Here is a 21,561-nt window from a genome sequence, read left to right as displayed (position 1 = left end):
CACAAAGGAATAAACTATTGATAGATGCAACAATATGAATGAAACTTAAAATAATTATGCTGAATGAGAGAGTTCAGAAAAAATACATTACATTCTGTATGATTCTATTTTGGAGAAATTCTGTAAAATGCAAACTAATCTCTAGTGACAAAGCAGGTCAGTAGATACCAGAGGATTGTGGGTAGTGGGGGTAGGAAGTAAGAGAAATTGACTGCAAAAGGTTGTGTGGAAATTTCAGGAGGTGATAAATATGTTGTTTGTGGTAATAGTTTCACAGGCTTATAGATATATCAACCTTATCAAACTATACCCCTTAAATATGTGAACTTTATTGTATGTCAATTATATCCCCATAAATCTATAAAAAGTGAATCTAAGGAGCTGATAAAACACAAAGTCAGAGCTGAAAGTATAGTTGTATAAATAACTGATAATTTCATTTCAACTAGTAATTGCTTAGTTTTATTCTCAGATTTTTACTTACCATGTGCTATTTTTCCTAGATTAAATGGGCAGTTTTTGCCTAGTTCTTTGGCCCAACATTTTTACTGAAATAACCATACAGAGGAATTGATTTCCCCAAACATATTTTTGAAATAATTGACAGTAACATTTTACTGTTCAACAAACTCAATCTTATCTTTCCAAGGATCTTCACTTAAAGTGCATTAATATTCACAGTCTATCTGAAATTATCACAGTGGTCATTTCTTCTACTAAGACATTTCATTTTCCTGTTAAAATGCAAATATATTATGTGGGAGGATGAGCACATTAAATCATTAACAACCACTAGAAATATGATTCAGTTAGTTCAATAGTCTGTCTCCTTGAAAGAATTAGGTGGAGTTGATGGTATCGGGGAGTTGGTAGTCAGGACAAGAAGTAATTGATTTAGAAGAATAAGTGCACCTTAAGCATCTTGGTGAACAGCCAAATGGGAGGCATCAGAGAACCTAATTACTAGGGAGGTGACAAAGGAATGAGGAACTAGACATATTAACTAAAACGTCATAGTCCTTGGTCTTAAATTGTTTTTGGTGTGTCAAGATATTTAGACATTCAGGCAGTTTCATGCTTATTAGTCTTTTTAAAAGTATACATTTTCTTTAAACTACAGAATTTTTAAACATCTGAAGGCACAGTTGTTATTTCAGAGCTGTAAAGTTTACACTAGCACCATTCATTTTTGGTCCTCTCTCTGTGAATATAAATGTGATGGTTACCAGGCTGGAAATATTCTGGCAATTTTGTATTATAGAGCTAAAAAACATCCTCTCGTGACATTTTGGATTTGAGGCAGTATCATCATTCATTCTTTCAGTCAATATACTTATGGAATGCCTCTTCTGCTCCAGGACTAGGGTATAATGGGGAAAAAAATTTAAAATACGAAGTTTCTATTTCAACCATTATTTGATTTGGGAATGTGTATAGTTTAGGAATTCTGATCACATATCAGACCTCAATCACTAAAACAACCTTAAAAATGTATTTATTATTCACATATGAGATGTGTTATTATGTTCTATTGTATTTTAAATGAATATAATATTTGATAGAGGAAGATATAGTCTCTGAACACAGGATCCACAAAAACTGACAGAAGCAGTAAGGAATAAAACCTCTAGCAAAGGAAATGTATGATTTCTAAAGGGAAAGATATTTGGATAATTGTTCCTAGTTTCATTTTTTTCTTCCTCAACCTTCTGCTTATACTCTGGGGCAGAGAATAATATTTTGAAAAGCCTAAGAAATTAGTTTGTTGGAAGCGATTTGCATTTCATTAATTAACAATACATGACTCTCTTGTACACAATTACTGCCAAATGTGGATATATTCTCAGTGAGATTTTTAAAATAGACACAGATCTCTGAAATAAGATCATGTGTAAATTTCAGATAATAGCAGTAGAAGGGTTTATTTTAAATTAATGGCAGGAGAAGGGTTTATTTTAAATTGAATTAAGATGTTTTTTGAAATTCGCAAATATTTATTTATTATAGTATGTGCCAAATTTATTCAGCAACTTTATTAATGTGTAATTGAATAAGCTGAGTCACTTAAGGCAGCATATTTTATTTGAAAAAAGGAAGACAAAAATCTATTTTGATGTTGACAATAGAAGATAACGTGTGGGATACAGTCGTGGTTAACAGATCTAGAAAATAAAGACTGGAGGAGGATAAGGGGATAACTAAACTGAAGAGTATATATAGACATATGATATGTGTCTACAGATATATATATAAATGGATTTACATTTATATTTCTTTGAAATGTAACCATCAAGGGAGATAGCACTCCTATCTCCCAGTTTCTGTGGCAGGGCAGGAGCCTAACTTCAGTAGGACCCTTGTTTCAAGTTGTAAAACGACCTCGTGCTGTAAAGATATGAGAGGTTTGTTTCTCCTCTGGATAAAGTCAACTAGCTAACACAAGTGGTCAGCCCAATTAACAGATAAATTTAGGATGTGTGACAAAAGGTTCTGTCAAGTCCTCTTACTTGAGGACTAGTTATTATTATTTTTTTTTGGTGAGGAAGATTGTCCCTGAGCTAACGTTTGTGCCAGTCTTCCTCTATTTTGTACGTGGGACGCTGCCACCTCACCGCTCGTAGATATGTATCTACACACGGCTTGAGTGGTGTGTAGGTCCACGCCCGGGGTCCGAACCCGCCAGTCCTGGGCCACCAAAGTGGAGTGCTCGAACCCAACCACTAGGCCACCGGGCCAGCCCCAAGGACTGGTTATTCTTTATCTTTAAAATATAACGAGTTGTAGCTGCTTGGCTATATAAAAGAGTGAGATTTCTTTCTGTATTTGCAGTCTCTTAGTGGACTGCCTTTGATGCACATCACATTCCAGTTTAACACTTATTCCACAATAAAAGTGTTTTCTTTCTCTACAACATTTGTGGAAAGGGTTTCTGGGTTGACAAAGTTTTTGTTTTTAATTATATTTCTCCAATAATATGCATATACATATACATTTACAATGTGTGTGTGTGTATAATTTCTGCCGCAAATTTTGTTGTGATATCACATCTATAAAAATATAGGCATCTATATCTCCCGAAGGTTGAAAGATTCTGATCAAATTGTGAGAGAGGTCTAGCAGAAGTTTATTTTTAGCCTTCAAAAAGGTATCCACACCTATGAGCCTACAATGTAATAGTAGACAAGATGCCTGTCCCTTGCACAGGCATCTGGCAAGATCTTCCCTCCTGTCAGATCTCTTCTTCATCCGCCAGCATGTGTGGAGTGGAGAACTCTGCCTACTTGCTTAATCTCTTGGCAGCTTAAAGGACCTGACTTTTACACAGGGCCAATGTCGATGTACTCCCAATACTTCCACAGGATCCACAGATCTCTGAGAAGCAAGCTCCTGCCAGAATTGAGAGACTTCTGTTTCATTGCTCACTCTTCTCAAAGTAGGAAGTAATTCTGCAACAGTTTTCTTGGTCAGGACCAAAGACTAAGCAGGTCCTTGGGCAGGATCTCAAGGAAATTCAAGATTTCACTTACTCCTAGTTGACCTTGGAGCCAAAGAACCTTCTAGAGTCAGAGATCTTGGATTTGTCACTGAAATGGAAGGTGAATGTAATTGTGTTCCAAGTTAGTAGAATCTCTTACATCTGTCTTTTAATTGTTGAGTTTAATCCATTTATAGTGACTGGAATTACTCATATTTTGGGCTTATTTGTAATAAGCCCAAATAATTTGTATTCCATAGTTTGTTTCCCACACTTGCTTTTATTTTTTTCCTATTGCCTTTTATTTCAAAGAAAAAAGTTTCTATAGTCAGTCCATTATGTAATTTTATTTATTTTTTTGTCCTCACGTACTTTGCAAGCTATTGATTGTATATCTATATTATTTTAGTAAACACACTCATAATTTAACAGGAATAAACAACTATATATATGTATTTTTAAAACTTGTCATTCAGTAACTTGTGTATGCTCCTCCTGAATGGGACAATGACGATGGCATATTTACCACTCATTGAATTAACTTGCTGATCTTCCTTTTATTTTTTAATTTCATCTTAAAAAATAAAACAAAATAGAATATGGTTAGTTTTATGGTCAAATAGTATTTATCAGTATCATTAATCAATTTCTGTACTCAGTTTATTTTGTTTCAGTTCAAGGCTCCCCCACCCCCCACTGCCTACCTTATTTCTCTTGTTGAAATATACCATTATTGACATTATTATTTTAATGAGAGGCTATGGCGTTTAAGCTCTTGGACTTTTCATTTCTGAAAAATTCTTTATTTGGCAATCAATTTTGAATGATGGTTTAGCTAAGCATAAAATTCTGGTTTCTCTGCTTTCCATACTTTTCAGATGTTACTATACTGTTTTCTGTGATCTTTTGCAGATGAAATGAGTTTCTTTATAGAAATTTTGTATTTTTCCATTGGTAGCTTTAAAAATTTGTCTTGATATTCTTGTTAATCTGAATTTTATGATATGTCTTTCTGTCTCTGTCTCTCTGTTTCCCTCTTTCTGTTTTTTGTCTCTCTGTCTCTCTTGCTTCATTAGTTGTCTTTGCTTTCAAGCCTACTTTATCTAATATTAATATAACTACTTCTGCTTTCTTTTGTTATTTTTTGTGTGATACACTTTTTCCATCGTTTTACTTTCAGCCTACTTATATCATAATATTTGAAGTGAGTTTCTTGTAGACAGCTTTTAATTGGGTCATATTTTTTTAATTTACTCTACCAATATCTGCCTTTTTTTTTTTTTTTTTTTTTTGTGAGGAGATCAGCCCTGTGCTAACATCCGCCAATCCTCCTCTTTTTTTGCTGAGGAAGACGGCCCTGGGCTAACATCTGTGCCCATCTTCCTCCACTTTATATGGGACGCCACCACAGCATGGCTTGCCAAGCAGTGCGTCGGTGCGCGCCCGGGATCCGAACCAGCGAACCCCGGGCCGCCGCAGCGGAGCGCGCGCACTTAACCGCTTGCGCCACCGGGCCGGCCCCCCAATATCTGCCTTTTAATGGGTGTATTTAGACCATTTATATCTAATATTAAATTATTGATATCTTAGAGCTTTAGTCCGCCATTTTGTTTTCTATTCGCTCTTTTTTGATTTCTATATTTTCTTTTTCCTATCTTCTTTATGATTACTTGAACTTTTTTTGGAATTGATGTATCTTTTGTGTTTTGAGTGCATCTCTTTGTATAGTTTTTTAAAAGTTACTCTTGGTGTTACATTATATATATAACTTATCATAGTCTGCTGGTGTTGACATTTTGCCAGGTTGAACAAACTATAAAATGTACAAACTTTATCTCCCTTTGTGTCCCTTTACCTTCCTCATTTATTATATAATTGCCTTAAATATTTTCTCTACATTAATTGAGAAGTATATCAAAGAGTATTATGACTTTTGCTTTAACCATCAAACATAATTTAGAAAATTCAAACTGAAAAAAATAATGTATATTTACCTATCTTTACTATTTCTGTTATTCTTTCTTCATTCCTTATGTTCCAGGATTCTTTTGTGATTAGAGAACTCCATTTAGCCATTCTTTTAGGGTAGGTCTGTGGACAACAAATTCACATAGTTTTCTCTCATCCTTGTAGGATATTTTCACTACATATAGAATTCTGGTTTGTCAGTTCTTTTCTTTCAGCATTTAAAATATGTAGTGCCACTTCATTCTGGCCTCCAACGTTTCCTGTAAGAAATGTACTGTCTTCTGAATTGGTTCCAGGTTAGGTATCAGCCATCTCTGGCCACTTTCAGGGTATTTTCTATTGCCTTTCATTTTCCCAACTGTGGCTATGATATGCTTTGCAGTGAATCATATTGTGTTTATCCTATTCAAGGTTTATTTAGCTTGTTGAATCTGTAGATTTATGCTTTTTGCCAAATTTGGAAAGTTTTACTCCTTATTCCTTCAGGTACCTTTTCAGCTTCACCTCTTTTTCTTATCTTTGCTGGACTCCAATAAAATAAGTGTTAGATCTTTTGTTATACTTTCCACAAGTCCTTGAGGCTTTACTTTTTTTTTTTCAATTGATTTCCTGACTCTTGGTCAGATTGGGTAATCCATTGCTCTATTTTCCAGTTCACTAATTTGTTCCTCTGTATGCTCCATTCTCCTGTTAAAGCCAACATTGAATTTTTGTGTGTCTGGAGGTATTTTTATTATTATTATTTAGAACTGTATTTTTCAGTTCTAAAATTTCTATTTGGTTCTTCTTTATATCTCATATGTCTCTATGACACTATTTCCTTGTTGAAACTTTATATTTTTTGTTTCAAGTATGTTCATAATTGCTTGTTGAAGCATTTTTATGATGTGTGCTTTAAAAGTTTTGTTAGATAATTCTAACATCTCTATTAGTTAGGTTTTGGGTCTTGTTCATTCAAGTTGCAGTTTTCCTTATTTGGGTGACTTTTATGGTAATAATAATATGGGTGACTTTTTTACATTGTTGTTAGTATAAGACTCTGGAACTTATTCAAGTATTCTATTTAATCTGGCTTTCTCTGACACTGTTCTGGCAGGGAAAGGGAGGAGGGTAGAAGTCCGGTTTCCCCACTTTGCCTCTATTGACACCTGTGAGTATGAGAGGCTCTTCATGACTGCTGTGCTGGGCGAGGGTGGGAGTTCTGGCTCCTCACTGGACCTCTGCAGTTACTACCCTGACTAGGAAGAATAGGAATACCTTGTTACTGCTCCCCGTATGGCCTCTGCTGACACCATGGGGATGTTGTTACTGCTTGGTGGTGGTGAAAATCCTGACTCTCCAGTAGGCCTCCCCTGAAACCAACTCAGCAAGAAAGTGGAGGGGCATCTCCGTACTGCTGGGTGACGTAGAAATCCGGTTATCCACATGGTATCAACTGCTACAGGGGGGAGGAGGTTGTGACTGCCCAGTTGGAATGAAAATCCAAGCTTCTTATTAGGCTTTCTCTGACACTATCCCAGTGAGGAAGTGGGTAGCTCATTATAGCCAAGCAAAGCTGGAAGTCCAGGCTCACCGTTTGACCTTTAGTGGTATTGGTGGAGTGGGGCCATGTTTGGCAGATGTAGAGAAGTTGTAGTCTAAAATTTTTCTGTCTTTCGAGGTAGTCCCTTTCCTGGTCTTTTGACTAGAGGGAGAAGGATTTTATTGGGGCTTTTCTTTGTCTGTGCCCATTGCTGTTTCTGGTTTGCCAGCTTCTTCTGGTCTAAACCTGGGAGATATGAGGCACATATGAAAATTCAGGAAACTCAGTATTGTTTTGTTTCTTGGGTCCCAAGGTCCTTAGCTGGTTTTCCTTACTTTTTCCAACTTTTAGGGCCTTATTATTATTGTTTTATATATAATATTCAGGGCTTTTAGTTGTATTTAGTGTGAAAAACAGGGAACCCAGAAGTCTGCTCTGCCTTTCTGTGTTAGGAAGTTGATTGTGCTCTTTTGAAATAGAATTTTTATAGTGTTGGTGTTTTTTATATGTGCTGGAAATTATTTCAGTGCACTTAATATAAAATTTACACAATATAAACCTTTGCATAAACTTCAGACTCTTTTGGATGTGTGCACGTGTGTGCATGTTTATTGTGTGCTGATGAGAAATAGAATCCAGATTTCTGACCAAATAACTTGCCGCCATCCAAAGATTATTTGATTCATCTAGAAAATTTATTTTTTCTTGGCTACAAATGCGCTACCATTATCTCAACTTTCAACATCATATTGAAGTAGTGTCTGGAGAAATGTCTTTTTGAGCACTATTTCTTTTGGACTGGGAGTTGGGATCATTTGAGTAAACTTTTATTATTTTAATTTTAAGTTCATTTTTACACTTTCTCTGTTCCTTTCTTCTTTTTGACACAGTTGGCATACAAATTACGGTGTAGAAACCCCGTGAAAGGGATTTGTTTTATTTGCCAGCAAACTGGATGCCTCACTTTGTACAAGGTTATTCTCATTTCTTTTTCGAAGAATCAATAATATATGGTTTATGGTGCTTTTAACAGGGAGAAAATAAACTGAATGAGATTTTTATATTATTATAGGCTTATGGTATTTTCAATATTTTATGCCAGACAATTTCATTGGTTATGTCTTTGAGTTATAATTCAAATAAAAAGAAGTATTTCCTGGATTATTTTAAAAGTTACTTGGTTAAAAAAATAAATACATGTACAGTCTTCAGTAAAGCCAGTTCACCAAGAGTGACATGCTTGTGCAGTGACCAAAGGTTTTCTCATTTAATTACTAATTCATTCAAAAGGGCATTTACTGGGGCCGGCCCGGTGGCGCAAGCGGTTAAGTGCGCGCGCTCCGCTGCGGCGGCCCGGGGTTCGCTGGTTCGGATCCCGGGCGCGCACCGAAGTACTGCTTGGTAAGCCATGCTGTGGCGGCGTCCCATATAAAGTGGAGGAAGATGGGCACCGATGTTAGCCCAGGGCCGTCTTCCTCAGCAAAAAAAGAGGAGGATTGGCGGATGTTAGCTCAGGGCTGATCTCCTCACAAAAAAAAAAAAAAAAAAAAAAAGGGCATTTACTGAGCATCAGGCATACACCCACCATTAAGTTAAACATGGCTCAACTATTGGAAACTACAAGGCTATCTTCTCCCTGTTCAGACGCAAAGGGACCCATGGCACCTTAAACAAAATAGGGAATAGCATCCATCTAACCACTCATATTAGGCTTTATGTATCTATTTTAAGGATGTACAAAAATAGCAAGTAAATGCTTGTTATCATGAAGTTAAATTTCAATTGCATTCTGAAAGATGAAATTAGAGCATTTTTCTTTTCTACCTGCCATCCCTCTTATTTAACTGTTGTATTCTGAAATTCACTGTTTACATGATTTTATAATGAAACTTAAAGTGCTATTATTGACTTTGTAGGAAAATGATTTTAAAAAATCATTAGAAGTGTTTAGGGCTTGTTAGGATATAATAAAATATGATCTGACTTAATAACTCATTTATTGATCCTTTTTATATATCAATCATTTTTCTAAATGTCTGAAATGTATTATCTCACTTAATTCTTACAGCAGTCCCATAATATAGGACCATGGTTGTCTCAGTTTTGCAGAAACTATATCAGGTTTCTATAGAATAAGTAACTAGCCCAATGTTAAACGGCTAGTAAGTATTTAAAAAGCCCGACCCATGTTCGTCTTATCCCAGAGTTTAAGTTTTTAAAAACCGTAATACACTGCCTAAGTACCAGTCCAAAGGAATGACTGCAGGTCTTTGTTAAGGCCTCTTAAAGTATTCACTCTGCAGTGGGAAAGTGAAGTTCTGGGGTGTTAGACATAGTTATAGTTTGTCCTTCAGCACAGGTTACAGTCTAATTTACCACGGGTCATGTAAAATATCTAGAAATAAAAACCAACCTAGAGCTATAAAATAAAAAGTGACCTTTATAATCCAATATTACAGACAAACAACTTTTGTCTCTGGAGGCTGTTGAAGGACAAAATAGGGAAAGGAAGGTTCACTTTCATTTCCTGGTGTACATGTCACTTTTTCTAGCTAGGGCAGCAGCCACTAGAGTTAAGGGTGTAGAGCTGCTGAAATTAGGATCCATTTTCTTCATTCCTGAGGCTTTGGGAAACCACCCAAACTTCAATACCTTGGAACAAACAAGCACACAGAAACCAGGGGCGTCTGATAGTGGTCTCACAATGAAGAAGGTTAGTAGAGGGTCATATGTTCTCTTGTACATTCTTTCTGCAATCCTTCCACCCTATGAAGCAAAAAACACAGAAAACACTAAATTTCAAGAATAAAACCCTTAGCATTACAAGAAGTCTAATTGGAATAACTATTGAGAGCAGCATAATTAGAACCCACAGGAAACCTGCTGCCTATACTTTGAATACTAATTTAATTAATGCAGTTAGTGGCCTTTCCCTTACTACCATTGAGGAACCAGTGCATGTTTGTTTAAGTTGTCTCAACATACTGTGACAAGGTTTCTCAGTTTTCCTGCTCAGAAATTATCATCTTAGTGGGCATGCGTGCTTGAAAATTATTGAACATGAAAATTTCAAGCATATATCTTCAAAATTTTAGTTTCAGAAAGTCTGGGGTGAGGTGCAGGAAGGAGCATTTTTAATAAGCACAGCAGCTGGTTCTTATGCAGATGTGAGACTACCACAGTTTGAGAAACATTTTCCTCGAGAGGGAATAGGCAGATAACTGTCCTTTGACTGGTTAAGTGTAGCCAGATATAAGTGATTTGATTTTTCAAAATTAGGGTTTGTTTTTTGCAACTAGATAAAATTTTAGATCATAATCATAAAACCACATCTAAAGATCATCAATACTGCTTTCAACAAAATGGTTGCCCTATGTACCAACCTTCAGATGATTAAGTTAAATAATCATAAGCCTACTTGATTAACTGCAGATATGTTTATGGAGTGTAGATGTGAAAAAAGGCTAAAAGTTACCCCCCACACCCCATTAAAATGGAATGCCATTATTACAGACATACTAGTTAATGTGTTCAGCATACCTTCTACTCTGTCACTTGAAGCAGTGTCACTTGGTGGTACTAAGTCAACATGTTAAAATATTTTACCAAAAGCTGCCACCAGACTGAGAGGAAGCATGAAGGCGCAGGACTTGGGTCCAAACAATATTTGTGAAATATTTGAATATTCTACAGTTGCTCCTGAAATATAGTGAAACTCTGCTCTAAAACATCTGACCACAACCAGGCATTCGTCATAAAACTTATTTGTACTGTTTCTTCTGAAGTAGTGCCTGCTTGTTTAACAACCAAAACTGTAATGAGTTTTCTCTAGCTATCATAACAATTGTAACTGATTTTATTGTGAGAGTATTCTAACATCCGTCAACATTGGCAAATAAAATATTTGTATTTAATTAACATAATATTTAGCAAAACATAATATTTAGCCAAATAGGCAAGTTAACGAAGAATGCATATAGTATGAAAAGATAAATGTAAAAATAAGGAAAGAGTCAAAGTTGAATCTTACGTTGACTTGTGATGAATAGGGACAGTGGATTCTCATTCTGCACAGTGGTTATCAAGCCCCCTACAAACAGTGAATTAGTGAATACTGAACCATTGCTCCAGGGGCAATACAGGGTTAGGTTACTGTGATTCTCTAGTCACAACATTTTGTCAACCAATCAATGTGTAACCTTGTTGTGTGTTTCTATTTAAAGACACCTTATTTAATATATATTATTGACTTTGAACTCAGTGTTAACAGCACTATAACTCATGCCAGAAAGAAGCTTATCTAACGCACATATTTTCTCCGTGAGACACATCGCCACCTTCTTATGCTTAAGAACACTAAAATGGCACTTCAGTACTATACTTGGGAGCCATTTTAGACAGCGAAATCACCAACCGAAAACACAAAATATGGCACTAAATAGATGGTGAAAAGGGCACATTTACAGTATGAAGGCTGAAACCTGAAGGCAGAATGTCACCTTGTTTCGACCTGGAACACGTGTGAGGCAACCAGATTTTTCACCACTCTGCGCTTGCCTGCAATTAACCACGAAAGTGCCCCGAAATTGGATTTGGGGATTACAAATAAATTTTAGTGAGCAAGTTTGCAAATACGGAATCTGTGAATAATGAGGATCAACTGTATATGTAAATATATCAAGAAATGCAAGGAAATGATTATTAGAAAGTTAGGGAAGTCTTTCCTCTAAGGAGGCTATGAGATCTGGAAAGGCATCCAAGGGGCTTTGAGGTTCTGGCAATATGCTACTTATTAAGCTATGGGAGATTACACATTTTATTCTTTATTATTATGTAAACTGTGCAAATATATTTTAACCTTCTGTATATATTAAAGTTTCATAATAGAAAAGAATAAATCAAGCACGTAAAAATATTGTATATAGACAAAAGTATCATACTTTTCCTGTGCAATTTATTCTGTAATTTCGAAGCTGGTAAATTATTTCCATCATTGAAGTTTAAGCTCTTTATTTCTATTTCCATTTTTATATATGATATACTTTATATAAAGATATTTTAACTGTTTAACTCTTCTATAATATATCTTAGTGAAAGTTGAGATACGAGACTCTCAGTTTTATTTATAAGCTGTTAACTACTTACCCCAGTACCTTTTATGGAATAACACTTCCTTTTGTAGTTTATGTTTTCTTTATTTCTTTATTAGGCTTAAAACCCTTCTATATATTTTGGTTCTCTTTTTCTGTTCTCTCTGTCTAGCGCCGTTGACACTTGTTTTAATCTTTCTGTTTTATAATTTTTAATAAATAGTGATCTTACCTCCAATATTCTCATCCAATAATTTTTCCCTTTTGAAAAATATTTTTAGATTTACTTTACTATATTTGTATACCCCGTCATATATGAGATAGGGTAATTTATAATACAAGCTTTTATATTATGTAAAATTAAGAAAAATATTTTCAACTAAACTATGACATTCTATTGATTGTAAAACACAGTCCAATTTTAGAGTTGCTAACATGTGAAAAGTTGTGCATCTTAAAATCAATAAAATATTTTCTACATGGACTTGAGAATAAATTTGTGAGTTCTAAAGTAGATACCACTAAATATCACTTAGATGTGCATTAAACTTATAATTTCATTTTAGAAAACAATTTCAGTTTTTAGGCTTCCTATTTTGAAATACAGTGTGTAACTCTGTATATTCTAGTCTTTCCTACCATATTAAAACTTCTTAGAAATTCGTCTAGATGTAGCACATTGTTAAGATTATTCCTGTGTATTTATATAACTTCACCCAGTATTTTCAAGGTTAGTGTGTTTTCTTTATATTTTTCAGCCTGTTTTTTTCTGCTGAATAAGGATACTATTGATTTTATAATTTTATCTCATCATACTCCAATTCCTTGGACCATTTTCATAATTCTATTATGTTTCTCTTGGTCTTTGGTTTTTATAAGTATATGATGCTATTATCTGATATTAATGATAATCTCATCTCTTTCCTGCCTTTATGATCTTTATTTTGTTTTGTAGCTAAGTGCATTCATTAGCAGATAAATTCATTTAGTATTATCCCTCTCAGAATCATTAGTTATTCTCTGGTGTTTATCAAATCAAGGGCTAGAGCTTTCCAACCCTTAGTAATACTTGGGCTTAGAATTATCACCTAGCAGAGATGGTGTATTTTTCACTATTATGTTTGCATTATCTTGTCCGGTTCAGTAATGATAAAAGATGCAGTTTTGCAAGCTGTAATTGGTCATCTTCAAAAATTTATTTCCAAAAATTTTTATACGCTTGTAAGAATCCCTAAGAAACCTTGGGATTACTTTTTAGCCACTTTTACTAATTCACTCTAATCTTTGATTATTTATAATTGCTAAAGAAATACTGAGTACCTGCATAAATTGGATAAAGAACAATAGCATGGAATCATACAGTTTAGTATTAATTTTATAGACTCCATTTGTCTTCCTTGATGTGACATTTATACTAGATGTAAAGAACTTCTAGAAAGTCACACTTATTGACATGACTGGAAATTTTGCCTTGAAATGGGGTTTTAGGTAAGAAAAGGCCCAGCTAAGTAAGTGGGCCAAAATTCTAAGTGAACCCCAGAACTTGATCTTCAAATTAATATACACCCAAACATCATCCTAAAATATTGGATTAAAATTATTATGAAATCATTTTCAAATTTCTATTAGGTTTTTTTTTTCAAAATTTGGAAATGAGAAATAATTCTAAGCCCAGAAATTAATAAAATAAAAATAATGAAAGGATTTTCAGTAATATTCACCATTATGTTGCTCAGTATCTGTAATAAGGGACAATACCTTTAGAAGTTGAAACAAAGGACAGTGTCAAGATGGCAGCATAGGCTGACTTTGAACTCATCCCTCCCAAGGACACAACAAATTTACAACTACTCTTGGAAGAATTACCCCTTAGAGAGAACTGAAAACTGAATTAAAAGAACCCCCACAAAACAGACAGTGCTGACTGAGGTAGAAGAGGCAGAAATTCCTTACTCAGAGAAAAATGTCACCTTCAAGCTGAGGCACTTCACAGCTGGCTGGGAGCAATCCTAAGGTATGAAGCCTTTCCTGGAGGAGTGGGGGATCTGAGTGGGAGCATTATCACAATAAGCAGCTTTTGGACTCAGCACAACTGAGACAAGTGTCATAATATCTGGCTTTGCTGGGTGTTAACTACAATGGGGAATACCCCCAGAAAAGCTGTTGGAATAAGGGGGAAAAAGACTACTTTTAAAGGGCCCAAAGGCAAATTCACTTGTTTTGAAAGGCAACCTAAAATCACCAGAAAGAAAGGTGCACAGTTCTTTGGTGAAAAGAGACTCACTTGTTAGGCTCTGGGTGCATCATGGTGAGAGGTGAAACCTCCCCAAGGGCTGAGACATTGGCGGCAGCCATTATCGTGACCTAGTACAGATGTGCTGACCCAGATGCTGACGATGCCATTGGAGTGTTTTCCCTGGCCTGCTAGCCCAGGGTCTACTCCACCCACTAGAGCACTGATTTAGTCCAGCTCAGCCAGGGCAGGCAGCCCACCCTAGGGACGGGCCACCCCGCAACAGCAAGCCCTGGGGCAGCTTGTCGGCCTGCATGGGGGGGTGACTAGCACCTCTGCAGCTGGGCGAGTGGGTCCACCTCAGCTGAGCAGGTATGTGCAAGTGGCAGGACTGCATTGGTGGGCTGTGTGGGGCCTCTGCAGTGGGGTGACTGGGTCTGCTTCAGTGGGTCGGGGCCTGCACCTGGAGTAGGACTGTGTTGATCGGGTGCGTGGCCCTGTGGGTGGTGGGGCTTGTAAGCTGCAGCGGACTTATGCTTCTCAAACAGCCACTTAAGGAGTGGGCCCCACCTTCCAAAGCCTGAAACAATTGGGTGCTCCCATGCCTAGGGCTGGCACCACCCAGCAGCACTACTGAGAGCTGACGACAGCCTTGCAGGCTGGAGGCCTGCAGCAATTGTGAGCCCCTGAGCCTAGCAACCACACTGGGGGTATACTAACTTAACAGAAAAACCACAACAGGAATGTGCTGTTAGAACTTGCAGCCAACTGTGCTCCCCATGCCTGATAAAGTGACTGAAGTGACCATAGCAGCCACACGCAGCTGAGCATTACAACTAGTCAGCCAGGGAATAGCCTAGCCTTCCTGGGAACCTGGAGAAAGAGCAACCACACCACAACAGAAGGACACACAAAGCCCACAAAGGGTTACTCCTGGAACATTTGGGACTGGTGACAAGAGGGAAGAACACTGCTGGACCTCATAAGGCATCTCTTACATATGGCCACCTCTCCAAGGTCGGGAGATGTAGCTGACCTACCTAATACATACATATAAGTCAGAGAAAGAGGGAAAGTGAGGAGAAAATGGAATACATTACAAGTAAGGAAACAAGACAAAACTCTAGAAAAAGAACTAAAGGAAACAGAGATAAACAATCAACCTGACAAAGAGTACAAGCTAAAAGTCATAAGAATGCTCGTGATCTTGGGAAAAGAATGGATGAACTCCATGAGAACTTCAACAAAGAATTAGAAAATATAAAAAAGTACCAATCAGAAATAAAGAATACAGTACTGGAAATGAAAAATTCACTAGAGGGACTCAGTGGCAGAGTAGATGATACAGAAGATGGATCAGCAAGCTGGATGAAAGACTAGAGGAAATCATGCAAGCTGAACGGATAAAAGAAAAAGGAATTAAAAAGAACAAGGACAGTCTAAGGGATCTTATGGGACAATATCAAGCACACTAACATCCGTATTATAGGTGTCCCAGAAGGAGAAGTGAGAGACAAAGGGGCAGAGAATATATTTGAAGAAATAATAGCTGAAAACTTTCCTAACCTAAGGAAGGAAACAGACATCCAGGTACAGGAAGCACAGAGAGCACCAAAAAATATAAAGCCAAAGAGGCCCACAGCAAGACACATCATAACTAAAACATCCAGAATTAAAGATAAAGAGAGAATCCTAAAGGCTGCAAAAGAAAGGCAACAAGTTACATATGAAGGAAACCCCATAAGGTTATCAGCTGACTTCTCAGCAAAAACCTTAAAGGCTAGAAGGGAGCGGCACAGTATGTTTAAAGTGCTTAAAGGAAAAAACCTATAGCCAAGAATACTCTACCTGGCAAGGTTAACATTCAGAAAGGAAAGAGAGAGAAAGAGTTTGCCAGACAAGCAAAATCTAAAGGAGTTTATCACCAAGAAACCAGTCCTACAAGAAATCCTAAAGGGACTTATTTAAGTGGAAAACAGAAAACCACAAATAGAGATAAGAAAATTATCAAAAAAAAAAAAAGTAGTAATATCACTGCTAAAGGCAAATATACAGTAAAGGTAGCAGATCAACCACCTATGAAGCTAATAAAAAGGTCGAAAGCCAAAAGTACTAATATTGTCTGTTTCCATGATAAGAGGGTAACCATAGACACACACAAAAAGGGAGGTTAGATGATATAAAAAACCTAAAATGTGGGAGGAGGGGACTAAAAGAGTGGAGCTTTTAGCAAGAGGTCAAAGTCAAGAGACCATCAACTTAATGTAGATTGCTTTATACATAGGTCATTATACATGAACCTCATGGTAATCACAAACCAGAAAGCTATAATAAATACAAAAGAATTAAGAGAAAGGAACCCAAACATAATACTAAAGAAAGCCATCAAACCACAAGGGAAGAGAACAAGAGAAGAAGAAAGGAACAGAGAAGAACTACTAAAACACCCAGAATAAAAGTAACAAAATGGCAATAAGTACATTTTTATCCATAGCTAGTTTAAATGTCAGTGGACTAAATGCTCCAATCAAAAGGCACAGGGTGTCCAATTGGATAAAAAAGCAAGATTAGATAACAACCAAGACCAAAAAAACAGGATATGCTGCATACAAGAGACATACTTAAGACTTAAAGACTCTCACAAACTGAGACAAACACTGTAACAGGAGACAAAGAAGGGCACTGCATAATGATTAAGGGAACAATCCAACAAGAGGATATTACCCTTGTAAATATCTATGCACCCTGCATAGGTGCACCTAAATATATAAAGTAATTATTAATAGACATGAAAGGAGAAATAGACAGTAACACAATAATACTAGGGGACTTTAACACTCCACTTAAACCAATGGATAGATCATCCAAACAGGAGATCAATAAGGAAATATTGGCCTTAAATGACACATTAGACCAAATGGACTTAGTAGATATATACAGAACTTTCCATTCAAAAACTGCAGAATACACATTCTTTTCACATGCACATGGAACATTCTCAAGGAGAGATCACATATTAGGCCATAAACAAGTCTAAGTAAATTTAAGAAGATTGAAATTATACCAAACATCTTTTCTGACTGCAACAGTATGAAACTGGAAATTAACTACAGGAAGAAAACCGCAAAAGCCACAAATATGTGGAGATTAAACAAGGTGCTACTGAACAATGATTGAGTCAATGAAGAAATCAAAGGAAAAATCAAAAAATACCTGGAGAGAAATGAAAATGAAAATATGACGTGCCACAATTTATGGGATACAGCAAAAGCAGTTCTAAGAGGGATGTTTATAGCAATATAGGCCTACCTCAACAAACAAGGAAAATCTCAAACAATCTAACAGTACACCTAAAGGAACTGAAAAAGAAGAAAAAAGCCCAAAATGAGTGGAAGGAAGAAAATAATAAAAATCAGAGAAGAAATAAATGAAACAGACACTAAAAAAACAATAGAAAAAAATCAATAAAACTAAGAGCTAGTTCTTTGAAAAGATAAACAATATTAACATACCTTTAGCTAGGCTTACCAAGAAAGAAATAGAGAAGGCTAAAATCAAATCAGAAATGAAAGAGGAGAAACTACAACGGACACCTCAGGAATGCAAAGGATTATGAGACTACTACAAAAAGCTATACGCCAACAAATTGTATAATCTAGAAGAAGTGGATAAATTCTTAGAATCATACAACCTTCCAAAACTGAGTCAAGAATAAATAGAGATTTTGAATAGACCGATCACCGGTAAGGAAATCAAAACAGTAATCAGAAACCTCCCAAAAAATAAAAGTTCATGACCAGACGGCTTCCCTGATGAATTCTACCAAACATTCAAAGAGGACTTAATACCTGTCCTTCTCAAACTCTTCCAGAAAATTGAAGAGGTGGGGGAAGCTTCCTAACTCCTTCTGTGAAGTCAACATTACTCTGATAGCAGAACCAGACAAGGACAACACAAAAAAAGAAAATTATAGGCCAATATCATTGATGATTATCGATGCAAAAATTCTCAGCAAAATACTAGCAAATTGCATACAACAATACATTAAAAAGATCATACACCATGATCAAGTGAGATTTATTGCAGGGATGCAGGGATGGTTCAACATCCACAAATCAATCAATGTGATATACCACATTAACAAAATGAAAAATAAAAATCACATCATCATCTTAATACATGCAGAGAAAGCATTTGACAAGATACAGCATCCATTTATGATAAAAACTCAAAGTGGGTATAAAAGGAAAGTATCTCAACATAATAAAGACCATATATGACAAACCCACAGCTAATATCCTCACTGGTGAAAAACTGAAAGCTATCCCTCTCAGAACAGTAACGAGACAAGGATGTCCACTGTCACCACTCCTATTTAACATAGTACTGAAAGTCCTAGCCAGAGCAATCAGGCAAGAAAAAGAAATAAAAGGGATTCAAAATGGAAAGGAAGGAGTTAAAATGTTACTATTACAGATGACATGACTTTATATATAGAAAACCCTAAACAGTCCACCAAAAAACTTTTAGAATAAATGAATATGGTAAAGTTGCAGGATACAAAACTAACAAACAAAAGTCAGTTGCGTTTCTATACACTAACAACTAAATAGCTGGAAGAGAAATTAAGAATATAATCCCATTTATAATTGCAATAAACAGAATAAAATACCTAGGAATAAACATAACCAAAGAGATGAAGACATGTACACTGAAAATTATAAAAGTTCTTGAAAGAAATAGAAGACACAAAGAAATGGAAAGATATTCTGTCCTCTTTGATTGGAAGAATTAACATAGTTAAAATGTCCATACTTCCTAAAGCAATATATAGATTCAATGCAATCCCTATCAAAGTTCCAACATGTTTTTACAGAAATAGAACAAAGAATCCTAAAATTTATATGGAACTCTGAAAGACCCTGAATAGCCAAAGGAATCCTGAGGAAAGAGAACAAAGCTGGAGGTATCACACTCCCTGATTTCAAAATATACTACAAAACTATAGTAACCAAAACAGCATGGTAATTGCACAAAAACAAGCACACAGATCAATGGAAAAGAATTGAGAGCCCCAAAATAAACCCACACATCTATGGACAGCTAATTTTCGACAAGGGAGCCAAGAACATAGAATGGAGAAAGGAAAGTCTCTTCCATAAATGATGTTGGAAAAACTTGTCAGCCACATGCAAAAGAATGAAAGTAGGCCGTCATTATACCATACACAAAAATTAACTCAAAATGGATTAAAGAATTGAATGTAAGACCTGAAACCGTGAAACTTCTAGATGAAAACCTAGGCAGGATGCTCTTCAACATTAGTCTTAGCAGTATATTTTCAAGTACCATGTCTGACTGGGCAAGGGAAACAATAGAAAATATAGACCAATGGGACTACATCAAACTAAAAACCTTCTGTACAGCAAAGGAAACCATCAAGAAAACAAAAAGAGAACGTAACAATTGGGAGAAGTTATTTGCAAACCACGTATCTGGTAAGGGGTTAATATCCAAATTATATAAAGAACTCATACATCTCAACAACAAAAAAACTAACAACCCAATTAAAAAATGGGCAAAACATCTGAACAGACATTTCTCCAAAGAAGATGTACAGATGGCCAACAGACATGTGAAAAGGCATTCAACATCACTCATTATCAGGGAAATGTAAATAAAAACTACAATGAGATATCACCTCATGCCCGTCAGAATGGCTATAATTAACAAGACAGGAAACAACAAGTGTTGGAGAGGATGTGGAGAGAAGGGAATTCTCATACACTGCTGTTGGTAGCGCAAACTGATGCAGCCGCTATGGAAAATGGTGTGGAGATTCCTCTGAAAGTTAAGAACAGAACTACCATATGATCCAGCTATTTCACTGCTGAGTATTCATCCAAAGAACATTAAAACACAAATATGTAAAGATGTAGGCACCCCTATGTTCATCGTGGCATTATTCACAATAGCCAAGACTTGGAGGCAAACTAGGTGCCCATCAAGGGATGAATGGATAAAGAGGATGTGATATATATATATATATATACACACAATGGAATACTACTCAGCCACAAAAAAGATGAAATCTGGCCATTTTTGACAACATGGATGGGCCTTGAGGGTATTATGCCAAGCAAAATAATTCAGGAGGAGAAGGTCAAATACTGTGTGATTTCATTCATAAATAGAAGATAAAAACAACAAACGAACTTGTGGAGACAGAAATTGGATTGGTGATTACCAGAGGGGGAGTGAGAGGGAGGAGGGCGAAAGGGGTAATTAGACACATCTGTATGGTGACAGATTATAAGTAGTCTTTTGGTGGTGAACACGATGTAATCTAAATATAGATGTACAAATATAATGATATACACTCAAAATTTATATAATATTACTGGAATAAACAATTAAAAAACGAAGTTGAAACTTGAAAAAAGTTCTTTGTAACATCCTGAAGTACTCTTTTTTAATCCAGAAATCATAACTTAATGTTGTTTATGGGATTCTTTTCTGTTTGCACTTCCTTCTCTTTCATTCTGAAAAAAAATTCTATGTTAATTTTGAAATAAGTAATTAATATTTCACCAAAGTTTTGATATGAATTATCTCACAGATCTTCCATTATATCCTCGGCTATTTTATTTTTAGTGACACGTTTTACATTTTTATTTAAATCTAGCTTAAATATTAAAACATATTAACTAGTTGGAAGTAATTTTTATTTAGAGTCAGTTTATATATTTTTATATAAACCCAATTTTCCTGTAAGTGCTAGATCCTGATTTTTTGATTCTTGTTCTCAGCTAGTAACCTACCAGTCCTTGATGTTCCACAGGGAAGCATAGGCATACAAGTGAAGTTTAGACAAGGTATCACTTTGCGATGTTAAGGGATTTGATTCCAAGCTCTAATGCAATCCTTCATGAACTCTCAGACCACCCTCAATTACTAATGTCCGCACTAGAGACAATTCCAGAGCCTGGAACCAACAGTAATAAATGACTCTGTGGTCCCTTGTCTCTAACTCCACGTTGATGCTCAGCTTCTCCGTCTCAGCACTCTAGTGGCAAGAATAGACTTGCCCCAATGTGCAGATATGTTAGCAAGAAGCAGAAATGTCAAGAGCAAAATAGCTAGGGCAAAATAGTGCTTTTTCTAGTTCTTGACCCTGAATTGACCTGGGCTTTCCCAGGAAAAGCCAAAGCTTATGAGACCATGGGAAAAAATGTCTCCAGAGAATACAAAAAGCAAAATCAAAGAAAAAGAG

Source organism: Diceros bicornis, chromosome 28, assembly GCF_020826845.1.
Source record: "Diceros bicornis minor isolate mBicDic1 chromosome 28, mDicBic1.mat.cur, whole genome shotgun sequence".
NCBI lineage: Eukaryota > Metazoa > Chordata > Mammalia > Perissodactyla > Rhinocerotidae > Diceros > Diceros bicornis.
Note: the sequence above shows the minus strand (reverse complement) of the source record.